The following is a 14696-nucleotide window of genomic DNA, read 5'->3' as shown; positions in this document are numbered from 1 at the left end:
TGTAAAGAAACAATGATCCAATTTTATTCGTTAAGTGTCTTTTGCCGAAGGAATTTTTTTATGACTTTATTAACCTATATAACACCAATGAGGTTATGCCGCTAGCCCTGTTTTCCCTGTGTATCAGGTTGTGTCTTGGTTCTGTTTTCAGTATATGTTTTAGAAAGAGGTTATGTCATACATAACTGTTATTTCTTTGGGCCTTATCACATTATATCCCGGATGTGAGGTGTGACCCTATTGGTTGGCCCCTTCTCCATTGGCTTTTAAACAACAGCTTTACTTAAGTGTATAATGCTAATACGTAAATTTGTTCAATGAAATCACACATATACCAGTTTTTCTTGTAACAAAAATATTTAAATTTATAAACTAAAACTATTAACAAATGTTAAGTAAGAAACACAAAAAAAAATAATCAATAAAAGGTATTTAACATTTTTTTTAGATATTTTTTTTTTTTTTTACATTTTTTGGCTTTTTCTTTATGCTTTTTATATTTTTTTTCTTGTTTTTTTAATTCACCCAGAAGCCTCTGGCTGTGCCTTGGAGGACCCATCGACTCCTCATCAGCTGCAATAAATGAAAGACAACAATTTAGTAAATGCACTCTTAATACATTTCAATGTGGTGAAATGCTAGCTGTCGGTTCTTGTACCTTTTGCATTTTGTAAGCTCGGTATAGTGCATAAATGAATGTTACCCAAACACTGGCCCCATTCATTAAATTTTGATAAATGTAGGAGTACATAACATATACTGAAAACAGAACCAAGACACAACATGATACAAAGACAGGTGACAGGGTAAAGCAAATCAGATTATCTCTGACAGATAGTGAAAGGGATGGTAGAAATCAGCAAGAAGAAGGCCTAAGCTTAAGAAAACAGGGAAAACAGGCCTATCAAAAAAGGCCAAGAGGGTGAAGGTACTATAGAAGGAGCACACAACAAAAGGGAATGGGGGAGACACAAGTAATACAAAGTATATAGAATTATATTGTTTTGGTGTATACATTAACTTTCTGCAAAATTATGCCAAGGATAATCTCGTCCTCTAGGGTGCATTTTTAAAGCCTGCCAGCTGAGTTGGCCTGCGCACAAGACCAGAATTGGTGGGAGGACATTTTTCCCATTGTGGGAACTTAGGATGCCTTGTACTGTGAATGGGCAGTAAAAACTGTTTGTCATGTTCTACCCAAAAAATCCAAAAATCATATCTTGACAAAAAGAAACACAACTAAAGTATACGAAAATTACCATGTAATGTACTTACTTTCCTCAACCAGCACTTGTGGTTGCTGAGAGGTGGATTCTGGTTGGCTCTGGAATAGCAGAGGTGATGCTGCCAGGTCAGCGGACTGCGGCGAATCCTCCACCACCGCTGACTCCACCTGTGGCTGTTGGCTACCACCTGGCGCCTCCGGTGTGACCACCTGTTGATGTTGGCGGTGGTGTTCGGAGCTGCGTTGGCGTCCTGTTGGAGACCATGATGTGTTATCTTATGTGTATTTTTGTAATGTATTCACCATACACAGCGAATACATACATACATGCAGCGAATGGTAGCTTTGAATGCTAAAAAGGTACTCATGTCAATAACATTAAATTTGTAAAAAAATGTACACTAAAATTTATGAGAATGGTCAGAAAATAGGCCTTTTATGTCCATATTTCCTGTGAGAAGAAAAAATTAAATTGCCATATTATTTAGTGTTTGAGCACGACTTACTAGCAAGAATTTCAGCCCTCAAATCTGCAAGAAGGTCGGGCTGCCGTCTCCGCAGATCACTCCATCGACGTTGCAACTGCACGATGGAGTCGCGGGTACCAACCTGCATACGCAGACGCCTGCGCACGGCTCTGTATGCCTGCAGTTTCTCATCATTTCCCACGTACCTCCCTGCGGGCTCAAAACAACGGTCCATCGTTGCTGTCAGCACCCGCAGTTCGGTACGTGAGAATACTGCAGACCTCATTTTCTCTCAGAAATGACAGTTTAATATCCTGCTTACCGATTTGTTCTTAGTGCACGTCGGTGCGTCTGCACGTCCATCACGGAACCTGTACTAAGATGGCTGACTGACCTGTCAATCACTGCTCAAGCGTGCCTAGCGTTCTGGAGCGTACGCAACTGAACGCACCACTATAAAATCGCATACAGCATGCGATAGTTCGCTCTGACAATTGTTGCTGTCAGGAAACGGTTGATATTGGTGGATATTGAGGTAAGTAACATGGGCCTAGGTTTGCTACCTGACATAGCGTCGTAGGAAATGGAATAATTGCACTTTCTTTTTTCCTTTTTTAGATTGCGATCACTTCTGTGCCTAAAAAACAGGAGAACCTTGCTCCATTTTGGGGTAAGTAACATGGGCCTAGGTCTGCTACCTGACATAGATAGCGTCGTAGGAAATGGAATAATTGCACTTTCTTTTTTCCTTTTTAGATTGCGATCACTTCTGTGCCTAAAAAACAGGAGAACCTTGCTCCATTTTGGGGTAAGTAACATGGGCCTAGGTCTGCTACCTGACATAGATAGCGTCATAGGAAATGGAATAATTGCACTTTCTTTTTTCCTTTTTTATATTGCGATCACTTCTGTGCCTAAAAAACAGGAGAACCTTGCTCCATTTTGGGGTAAGTAACATGGGCCTAGGTCTGCTACCTGACATAGAGAGCATCGTAGGAAATGGAATAATTGCACTTTCTTTTTTCCTTTTTTAAATTGCAATACAATACAATACAGGAGATACAGGATATACAGGAGAACCTGAACATGTCTGAACAAATCTCCAATGAGCCATCCGGCTCATCATCTGCTGCTGCTGCTGCTAAAAAAACACGCCAACCCAATTTCACAAAAAATGAAATCAACATTTTGGTCGAATTGGCTGGTGATAGGCTCCACTCCACTCCGCGTCCACTCTCTGCACCATCAAAAGCAAGAATATGGGAAGAAATTACAAATGAGGTCAATGCCGTGGCTCCAATTAGACGCAAGGTTAATGAGGTCCAGAAAAGGTAAGTATTGAAGAGAACAAAAATTGATTAAATGTGTCCAGATTTTGTGGATAATATTATCCTGCTAATGTGTCTATTTTGCATACAGGTGGCAAGACTTTAAACGCCGCCTAAAAGATAAAATTTCTGAACACAGAAGACATGCAAGAATGACAGGTGGTGGACCTCCAGCAACGCTGGAATTGACTGCATTGGAGACCAGGGCATTGGCCTCTTTGGATGCGGAGATGGTTCAAGGTGTGGGCCGGATTGACACCGGACGTAGCCCACCCGCCAGCGAGCCTATCACAGCTACAGGTATATACACACACATATATATAAATATATAAATTCACACAAATTACCTAAGGACGGCATTATTTATTTAAATTTTTTCCCTTGTAGGGCCCAATACAGTGGAAGACATTTCAGAGGATGAGCTGGTGGAGGAGCCACGTGATGTGGAAGAGCATCAGATGAGTGAGGAGCCAGAAGTCAGTAAACGGGAATCACTGCACGCATGCTATCACAGTATTAGAGACACAAATGCCACTATTCAGTCCAATACCACAGATATTGCCACAACCCTCACCCGTATGGAGCACACTTTACACAGTAGCCTCACCCGTATAGAGAACACTATGGACTTAAACCTTTCATTTATCAACACTACCCTTACCCATCTCACTGACCTTATTGCAGTGTATATCACCAATCCCCAATCACGCATATCACAGGAATCTTCTCCTACTTCTTTCTCTCCATCTCTTAGTCCCATGTATCAATCATACTACACTTCACCCGATTATCGTTCCACAAGTAGGCCTTATCGCGCGCACCCGTCTTCAGATATTAAACAACTCCACTCTCAAGGTTCTATTGGTTCTAGTCTAAGACCCCAAATGCATCGCCATCCTTTTCAAACCAACTCATATGTTGACATTGAACCATATTCACATTCTAATCAGCAATACAACTATTATTTACCACCATCTGCCCCTTCTGCCCCATCTGCCATCTCTGCCCCATCTGCCATCTCTGCCCCTTCTGCCCCATCTGCCATCTCTGCCCCCTCTGCCCCATCTGCCATCTCTGCCCCTTCTGCCCCATCTGCCATCTCTGCCCCATCTGCCATATCTGCCCCATCTGCCCCATCTGCCATCTCTGCCATCTCTGCCCCATCTACCATTTCTGCTCCATCTGCCCCATCTGCCCCATCTACCATCTCTGCCCCATCTGCCATCTCTGCCCCATCTGCCATATATGCCCCATCTGCCCCATCTGCCGTCTCTGCCCCATCTACCATTTCTGCTCCATCTGCCCCATCTGCCCCATCTATCATCTCTGCCATATCTGCCATCTCTGCCCCATCTGCCATATCTGCCCCATCTGCCATCTCTGCCCCATCTGTCCCATCTGCCCCATCTACCATCTCTGCCCCATCTGCCATATCTGCCATCTCTGCCCCATCTGCCCTATCTGCCCATTCCGCCATCTCTGACCCATCTGCCATCGCTGCCCCTTCTGCCATCTCTGCCCCATCTGCCACCCGTGCACCCTGTTCCCCCCTGTGCCACACAATCGTCGGCTGCTGCACAGTCACTCACTGCTGCTCCACTAGCCTCTGCTTCCTGCCCACTGTTGCCTTCTATATCACGGGTTACCAGAAGCCAGACTCATCCACAATGCGATGCAACCATTATACCAGCAAAGAGGCCCCGTAAAAAAAATAATTTGTTTGTTTGATGTGTTTTTGTTGTGTAAATAAATTGTATAATTATAAACTTATTAGCTATGTATGTTGTATTTTTTAAAAACATTACAAAAACACTTACAAGAGAAGTAGGTGTCCAGGACATATTGCTTGAAAGACACAGCATCAACTGATTCTGGAGGGCTGGGGTCAGCATCTAACACCTCCTGGACAGCAACCTCGGCCTCCTCCACCCAAGGAACCCCACTCCTAATGGCGATGTTATGGAACACCACGCACAGAGCTATGATATCACACACACAGTGGATGGAGCATACATTAGAGCACCACCAGACCGATCTAGGCACCGGAATCTGGCCTTTAAAAGACCAAATGCCCGCTCCACAACCGATCTAGTGGCTGTATGTGCGGAGTTGTATGCCATCTCCTGCTCCGTACGTGGGTTTAATAGAGGAGTGAGGAGCCAAGGGCGAAAAGAGTATGCGTTATCTCCTACAAGGGGTGACAAGAATGAAAAAGTTTAAAAATATGAGCGAATGTCATAATTGTAGACACAAATAACTATATCTATGGCAACAAGACAGGCAACATGGATGACAAATAATGGCAAAAGAAGCAATCAGACACATAACATATTCAATGTATTTGTAACCAAGGTTTAAGTTTTTGAACAACTTTTCATATGGGCAGCTATCCAGGTAGAATTTTAAGGTAAACATCACAATTAAATGTACTTTTGAATGATATTGCAATGTGCCTTTGTAATATATCTACTTAGCTACTACTACATATATGACATGTTTGTTAAATAATAAAAATACCTAATAGCCACGCATCACCATTCGGCCTTGCACCACCTTGCCTCAGTTGCAATCTTTCCCACATCCCTGATTACCGGAAGGCAAAGGAGTCATGTGTACTCCCTGGCCACATAGCTACCAGGTTACGAATCTGGAGAGAGGCGTCACATATAGCTTGGACATTTATAGAATGGAAATGCTTGCGATTTAAAAAATTAGCAGCATTCCCACCGGAGGGGACCAAGGCTACATGAGTCCCATCGACTGCCCCTATGACATGCGGGAAACCGACTATGTGGGAAAACTGCCGTTTTATCGGCACCAGGGACTCCTCATCGAGTGGCAGATGTACGAATTGCCTTAGACGCGACACAAACGCCCCCAGAACAACCTTTAGCACATGACTGAAAGACTTCTGGGACATCCCTGAAGCGACTCCCACAGTGGTCTGAAATGACCCTGTCAAGCAAAAGTGCAATACCGCCAACAGTTTAGTCAATGGCGGTATTGCTGTTGGGCTGTTGCACTTGGGCTCCAGGTCAATCTACACTATGCGCAGGGTGTCCAGGATGACACGAGGCGGGAGCCGATAACGCCGCACCACCTCAGCATCAGACATGCCAAAGAGGCTGACACGTGGCCTGAGCACACGCTCCCTTGGTCGGCGACGATGGGTTACTTGCTGATTTTGGGTGCGGCGATGCTGGTTGCCCTCCTGTGCTGCCACATGTGCCTCGGCCATTTCTAAGAAACGCTATATTTGAAAAGAGAAGGATGTGAAAAAAATACAATTAACTCATAGTTTGGAAAATGTCACTCCTATTTGCACAGGAAACATTGACAATATACTTACACCAACAAGTGGGTTGGCCAAACTCATAATGTGGCTAAAAAACAAAACAAAAATTGTCAGAGGGTGAATAAGAAGTTATGGCATCTGCTTCTATGCTATGTCAGGTTGCAGACCTAGACCCATGGAACTTACCTCAAAATGGAGCAAGATTATCCTGTTCACTTGCAAACAATTGTCAATGGAAAACTAAAAAAAAAATACAATTATTCCATCTGCTTCTATGCTATGTCAGGTTGCAGACCTAGACCCATGTTACTTACCTCAAAATGGAGCAGGATTATCCTGTTCACTTGCAAACAATTGTCAATGGAAAACTAAAAAAAAAAAAATACAATTATTCCATCTGCTTCCATGCTATGTCAGGTTGCAGACCTAGACCCATGTTACTTACCTCAAAATGGAGCAGGATTATCCTGTTCACTTGCAAACAATTGTCAATGGGAAACTAAAAAAGATAAAAAAAAGTAAACAAAAGATAAAAATAATCTACAAAGTACTACACAGCCCAATACAAGCAAACTATTATCTGTAACTATTATCTGAAGCAAAGTATAACACCCAAAATAACAAAAAAGTCCAAGACAATTCAAACAATAAAATGTTAAAACAAATCAACCAAGGAAACCATAGTAATATCTTAAAATATATCATGCAAACATACCAGTAAATGAATCAGCAGTGAACAGGGCACATCATCTACGCCGAGCTTTATAGCAGTGGTTAATTAGCACAGAGTATGCAGGTGAGGGTCTGCATGCGTCCTGATCACATGGGCGTTCCTTCAGATAAATTGTGTGTGCTCGTGGTTTAGATCTGAGAGATAAACTAGATCCTTGGCAGGCGCACAGCGTACGCCACCACAAACGCGATCACCTGCGTTCGCACCAGTATGACTTGGACGTAGTTAGACGGGAACGCCCCTATGAGAAATTGATTACGTCACCACGCCCCTGAACCTCCCTGTTCCCGCCCAGAACTCGTAGCTCGTCGCAAATGGGTTTTGCGATCATGGCCGTACAGTTTTTGCATTCGCGAAAGTAATTAGATCCGGCAACCGAGCATGCGCACTAAACTTTGGCGTTCGCTACGCGCTGAAAAGGGACATACGTCCCTTGATGACTCAGGCCCATATTGGTTAATATATGAAGATTTGTGTTACTTGAAGAATTAACTGTCTGGAAGGTGAAGAGATGTGGTGAGGAGTCTGGTGGACACTGGAGAGATGGACAAGGTAGACCAGTAGCTCCCAAAGTGTACTTCCAGACCCAGTGGAGGCAGAACATGGTCTGGCTCAGCTGGGTACAGAAGGTATGTGCAAGCTGGTAAGAGTATATTGGGGTGCACCAGATATTTCCTCTCAAGCTAGTAGGACGGCAACGTCCTATCTTGATTAAGAGAATGTCAGGAAAATGATATCAATAGAGCCATCCCATATCCCTCCTACAGATGGGTTTTCCTCCAGGTAAAACAAATCCACGTCATCCAATTACCACCATGCAGTATCCTCAAGTATACACTGGTGTACCAATAAAAATGTCTGGGTAAAGGTGTATTGAAATGTGTCTAATGTATTACTGTGTCATACTCAAAGCTTTTGTTATTCAATGTGATAGTACTAGAGTTATAATAGATGATAGGGGTATTCATGTTATTGATAACAGATGTATAATGTATGAGTAGTGGTAACAAATCACATACTTTCAATTAGCCATAAACCAGTGTGAACATAAAGTAGTGGTACTAGGTAGAACGAATTGAATAGAATAAGAGTTGGAACTTGATTGAAGTGACTGATGGCTTCGGCCACTAGTCCTTCCCCGCTACCAAAAGATCACTCCTGGGCAGCCTCTTAACCTGCCAGTTTTTGAAATGTTCTTGACCCCTCGTGAGATGAGATTGTAACTGGGAGTCTAGGTTAGACCTTGAGAGAAGGTAAATAGTGAGACAGCAACCAAAAACGTCCAAAACACTGTTTCCTGAAAAGTCACACTAACTGTCAGGATGTTGGATCGGGAAAGTAAGTTGTGGAACAGAAATCTCTTAGGCTCAGATTATTGGACAGACAGGTACCAGGTGTAGGCTACTATCATCACGGCTTCAAGGGTAGCAGAGACACACTGGTGCCCATTCCACCCACTGCAGAGGAACCAACACTCAGAGAAGGGTCCAAGCGCACTCATGAGTCTGTTCTGGAAGGCCTCGAATGCAGTTAGTAGCACCTGAGCCAAAGGCCAAGACTGTTGTCCAGCATGAAGTTGTAGTTTTTCCTGTTTTGTGTTCTCTCATTTCATTCTCTTCTCAGGACGGTTAATTCCTCTGATTATTAGCAGGTGACAGAGGCTGGTTCAGGTAATGATAAGGAGGTATTGGGGATGAAGGAGAAGTTAGTAGCATAATCGGTCCAGCCAATTACTCTATTCAATTCAGGGGTAAAGGAAAATTTGGAAACCTTGCAGCTTGGAGAAAGTGCGAGGGGCTATTGTCTGAGTAGCAGTACGTCTGTAAGTACGGCGAACCAATAATTAAAAAGAGGTACAACCAGCGATGCCAGTCCAGTAATATTTGGACTTGAGCAGGCATCTTTGAGAATGATTATCATTCTTGGGAGGGTAAGGTTTTAGACCAAACAAAGTGCTGGGCGTGCTCTCACGTGCCTCAATGATTATATCAGGTAGGATTAGTTCTCATTCCACTAAATATTCTTGAAGTACCCGAATTATGGGTGGGAGGTCACTAGGGGAAAAGTACCACACCAAGGTCCCTTAGTCTAGAGTCTCCCAATAGTTTACAAGCCGATCACTGTTAAATCTGAGTATTGGGAGACTGGGAAGAACGTACAGACAATAGCCTGCCCACAAGTGTTGATGAAAAGAACTGATGACATTATTAGAAGTGTATATTAACGCAAGATGAAGGAGATTGTATATGACATTATTGATAGACATAGGATGATGCTATTGATGAACATGAAGTGTTTAAATGTATTCTGAGCTTAAAGACATGCGTTGGACAGATGAACCTGTTAAACTTGAAGAACTGTAGTAGAGTATTCTGTATAGCTGATACATGTTCTATTGTACCTTGTACCTTTCCAAATAATGTATTACGTGTTTTATTGCACCCTTGAAGGGCATACAAAAGGTTATCTCCAAGCTCCAGAAGTTGACGGTTTATAGTAAAAGAAGAAGTCGTTTAGAGGATTAAGACTCTCTCTTAAGATAACTTGTTTAGATTTACAAACAGCGTGGTTATCAGATGCCGTCCCTGCGCCTCCTCATCACGCAGGGACGAGCGTCTACTTCCGGCCGGGCGCCCCTTTGCTAAGCAACGGGGACGCTTCTCCCGGCGACGTAGCAGCGGGACGCACTCTGGAGCTTCCTGTCGGCGGTCAGTGCCACTGACCGCCGAATCACTGCCCACCAATGAGGAGCAGCCACTTCCTATATATATTTGGTTCTGACACCATTAGGGTGCCAGAGCAACTAGTTATCTAGCCTCCAGCGTTCCTGTATTGTGTATATATATATATCCATATATACCTCCATATATACCTCCATTACTCTTTGACTCCTGTTACTGACCCGGCTTCCTCTGACCTCGCTCTTGGATCTCCCTTCTGTCCTGCACCGAATACTCCGGTTTGACCTCGGCCTGCTGACTCCTCTTTTGCCTTCTGATTCGGTACCTTATCTGCCCGCTTGGATCCTGAGTCTGCCTGTACGAACACGTATAGCCTACCATCTCGCAAGTAGCTACCTGGGAGGGCCGCGACCTGCACGTCGTTTGCCGCGAAGTCCAAACTTCCTTGCAGGGGTCCCTGGTGAATACCGGCGGCGTGTTAGACTCCGCGCCTCCTTGTGTAGTTGTGCCAATACTTGCAGGTGTTGCTACCTCCTCCGTGACAGCTTGCTCTGGCCATGTCAACCGAGACGTCTAACGAACCTTCTGCTCGGGACCTCCTACTCCACTTGGCTCACAGAGTTGAGAAACAGGAGTCTGAACAGGCACAGCTGCTCCAATGTATTCAAGGAGTCGCTGCACGCCTCGAGTCCCTCCAGGCCTCTGTGACATCTGCTCAAATTATTCCCGTGGCGACTTCGGCAACTGCAGCAACCTCATCCACTCCTGCTGTGGCGTCCACTGCTGCGTTGAAGCTTTCTCCGCCGGATAAGTTTGATGGAGAGCCCAAAACATGTAGAGGATTTCTGAATCAGTGTCTTATCCACTTTGAGTGTAATCCAGCATCCTTTCCCTCGGAACACATAAAAGTGGCCTTTATTATATCCTTGTTGTCCGGACAAGCCCTAGCCTGGGCCTCTCCTCTGTGGGAACGGAATGACCCAATGCTATCCAACGCCTCTACCTTCATCGAGGCCTTTCGGAAGGTCTTTGCTGAGCCCAGTCGTATATCTTCTGCTGCCTCCAGTCTCCTAGCTCTCCGTCAGATATCTCTGACAGTCAGGTCAGTACGCTATTCAGTTCCGCACCTTGTCCTCTGAGCTTGCTTGGAACAATGAAGCCTTGGTAGCGACATTTTGGCAAGAGTTGACAGACCGAGTCAAAGACGAGTTAACCTCACGGGAACTTCCTACAGATTTGGATTCTCTGATCTCCCTATGCAATCGCATAGATCTACGTTTCCGAGAGCGTACCCAGGAACGTTCAGCCACCAGACGGACCTCCACTCGCCTTGCTCCCCTGTTCTAGAACCCGGTACCTCAGGAGGAGCCAATGCAGATTGGTCGGTCCAGGCTTACCCCAGAGAAAAGTCAGCGACGCTTCAAGCAAAATCTTTGCCTATATTGCGGGGACCCTGGGCATACCCTATCGTCTTGCACCAAAAGATCGGGAAATGCCTCCTCCTAGTCGGTGGCAGGGAGGCCGACTTAGGAGTTGGAGTTACTACTCCCTACACCATTTCTGGCACTGATTGCCTCATGCCCATCTCCTTGGACACACCTGTCAGCCCCTTCGAGAACTTAGCCTTTGTGGACTCCGGCTCTGCCGGGAATTTCATCTCTGCCACTCTGGTATCGCAACTCCAATTAAGTGTACAAAAATTGCTTCAGCCGTTATTTCTCACCGCGGTGGATGGGAATCGGATCTCCAACGGGTCAGTTTCCCATATCTCCTCCCCTATCCGGTTGATGGTAGGGGTACTACATTCTGAAGTCATCGAGTTCCTGGTTCTCCCTCGTTCTGTTAATACAGTTATTCTTGGATTACATTGGCTCAAGCTTCACTCACCCCAATTTGATTGGAATCGTGCGATGGTTACCTCTTGGGGCCCACAATGTTTCAAGTCCTGCCTCGCTGGCCTGAGACCTGGCCACTCCTCTCTCCCTTGTTGCCTGACATCTCCTCAGATTGAACTACCATCTGCATACCTCTCCTACCAAGATGTTTTCTGCAAGGCCGCTGCTGAGGCTTTACCTCCTCACCGTCCCTGGGATTGCTCAATTGAATTATTACCAGACAAACCTCTCCCTAAGGGCAGAATCTACCCCTTATCTCTTCACGAGAACTCTGCTATGTCTGCTTATATATCTGAGAATCTACAGAGTGGATTCATTAGGAAGTCCTCTTCCCCCGCGGGCGCGGGATTTTTCTTTGTTAAGAAGAAAGATGGCTCCTTACGGCCTTGTATTGATTACCGGCGACTGAATGCCATCACCGTTAAAAACAGATACCCGTTGCCACTCATCTCTGAACTGTTTGATAGGATCGCAGGATCAAAAATCTTCACTAAACTGGATCTGCGGGGCGCGTATAACCTCATTCGTATACGCTCTGGAGACGAGTGGAAGACCGCCTTCTGCACCAAAGAGGGTCACTTTGAGTATCTTGTGATGCCTTTCGGATTGTACAACGCTCCTGCTGTTTTTCAGTCCTTCATTAACGAAATTTTTCAAGACCTCCTCTATGTTTCTATAGTAGCTTACCTAGACGACATCTTAATATTCTCTTCTGACTTGACCAGTTATCGTGGTCATGTAAGGGAGGTCCTCTCTCGTTTACGAGCAAATAAGCTCTATTGCAAACTCGAGAAGTGTGTTTTTGAGATGCCACAGATTCCCTTCCTGGGCTACATAGTATCGGGGGCTGGTCTGCAGATGGATCCTCTGAAGTTATCCGCAATCCTCAAGTGGCCTAGACCTATGGGACTGAAAGCTATTCAGAGATTTATTGGCTTTGCCAACTACTACCGACAGTTCATACCGCAATTCTCCTCCATCATCGCGCCTATCACCGCTTTGACCAGAAAATCAGCTAACCCCCAGGTGTGGTCTCCGGAGGCTGTCACCGCTTTTGGAATCCTTAAGAAAGCCTTCTGTTCTGCTTCTGTGCTTGCTCAACCGGATCAAAACAGACCATTCATAGTCGAAGTTGACGCTTCTTCTGTCGGTGTTGGGGCAGTTCTGTCACAAGAGGCTACTTCGGGGAGACTATTACCCTGTGGGTTCTTCTCTAGAAGGTTCTCTCCCTCTGAGTCTAACTACGGCATTGGAGATAAAGAGTTACTTGCAGTAAAGTCTGCACTTGAGGAATGGCGTCATCTTCTGAAGGGTGCTCTCTACCCGGTTACGGTTCTTACCGATCACAAGAACCTCATCTGCCTTCGGGATGCCCGGTGTCTAAACCCTCGTCAAGCCAGATGGTCCTCATTTTTTGCCCGGTTTAATCTAAAACTCACCTACCGTGCTGGGTCTCTGAATTCCAAGGCCGATGCTCTTTCTCGTTCTTTTGACACCTCTGACACTCCACCCTCAGTAGAACCTCCACCAGTCTTAGAACCTTCATGTATTGTGGCTATCACTCGTACACCTCCAGCCGGTTGTTCCTTTCTGGAGCCACACCTACGCTTGAGGGCACTCCGATGGGCACATGCCTCAAAATTCGCTGTTCATGCCGGTACAGAGAAGACTCTCTCACTGCTTTCACGACATTATTGGTGACCCACTGTCCGTACAGATGTTCGGGAGTTCGTAGCCTCATGCACTACTTGTGCTCAGAATAAAGTACCTAGACAACTTCCAGCTGGACTGTTACAACCTCTCCCAGTTCCTGATCTTCCATGGTCTAGCATATCAATGGATTTCATCAATGATTTGCCACCCAGCAATGGCTACGACACTATTTGGGTCACTGTGGACAGATTCTCCAAAATGGCCCATTTCGTTCCACTAAAGGGTCTTCCAACCGCATCTAAGCTAGCACAAATCTTTATTAAAGAGATCTTTCGCCTCCACGGTTGTCCTCAGGAAATAATCTCTGACCATGGCGTCCAGTTTGTTTCTCGCTTCTGGAGAGCCTTTTGCATGGATCTAGGTATTGGTCTTAAATTCTCCTCTGGCTATCACCCACAACGGCCAGACGGAGCGAGTAAACCAAGACTTAGAATTATTTCTACGTTGCTTTTCCTCACACAACAACCATAATCATTCTTCTTCTGGATATTCTCCCTTCTTCACTGTGTATGGGACCCACCCTATTCTTCCCACGTTTTCCTCCCCTCCCTCTGCGGTTCCTGCCGCCCATGCTATGACCTAAGATATGACTAAACTATGGACTTCCACGAAACAAAATCTTCTAAGATCCGGACGTCAGTACAAGTCTTCTACTGACCACCACAGAAGACTGGTGCTGGTTCTCCAGGTTGGGGATAAAGTGTGGTTGTCCATTCGGAACCTAAAACTACGGGTTCACTCCATGAAACTTGCATCTCGCTTTATTGGACCTTTTTCGGTGATTCAAGTGATTAATCCAGTTACTGTCAGACTCCAACTCCCTCCAGCACTGAAGATTCACAACACCTTCCATATATCCCTCCTCAAACCGTTGGTACTCAACAAATTTCATCATACCACTTCTGCTCCTCAAGCCATTCCCACGACTATGGGCGATGAATATGAGGTTAGTCAAGTCCTTGCTGAACGTAAGGTCCGAGGACGCTATCAGTACCTTGTACACTGGAAGGGCTTCGGCCTGGAGGAGAGATCTTGGGTTTTTAAGGAAGATCTGCATGCCCCAAAACTATTGGCCGCCTTCCTTAAGCGACACCCTGGACCCGATGTCCTTCCCCATTGTGAGGAGGGGGGTACTATCAGATGCCGTCCCTGCGCCTCCTCATCACGCAGGGACGAGCATCTACTTCCGGCCGGGTGCCCCGTTGATAAGCAACGGGGACGCTTCTCCCGGCGACGTGGTGCCCGCTTGGATCCTGACTCTGCCTGCAAGTAGCTACCTGGGAGGGCCACGACCTGCACATCGTTCGCCGCGAAGTCCAAACTTCCTTGCGGGGGTCCCTGGTGAATACCGGCAGCGTG

The 14696-nt window shown here is 45.6% G+C and overlaps 1 long non-coding RNA gene across 1 annotated transcript; it reads right to left on the bottom strand.

The window, feature by feature from the left end:
- Positions 1-494: 494 nt before the first annotated feature.
- LOC142096961 (uncharacterized) lies at positions 495-5005 on the bottom strand. The gene is made up of 3 exons (XR_012678063.1): positions 4838-5005; positions 1276-1476; positions 495-573 (listed from the first exon to the last, which is right to left on the bottom strand). It is a non-coding gene; the product is annotated as an uncharacterized LOC142096961 (long non-coding RNA).
- Positions 5006-14696: the final 9691 nt, after the last annotated feature.

Source organism: Mixophyes fleayi, chromosome 7 (genome assembly GCF_038048845.1).
Source record: "Mixophyes fleayi isolate aMixFle1 chromosome 7, aMixFle1.hap1, whole genome shotgun sequence".
Taxonomy (NCBI): domain Eukaryota; kingdom Metazoa; phylum Chordata; class Amphibia; order Anura; family Limnodynastidae; genus Mixophyes; species Mixophyes fleayi.
This window is presented reverse-complemented; position numbering and strand designations above follow the sequence as displayed.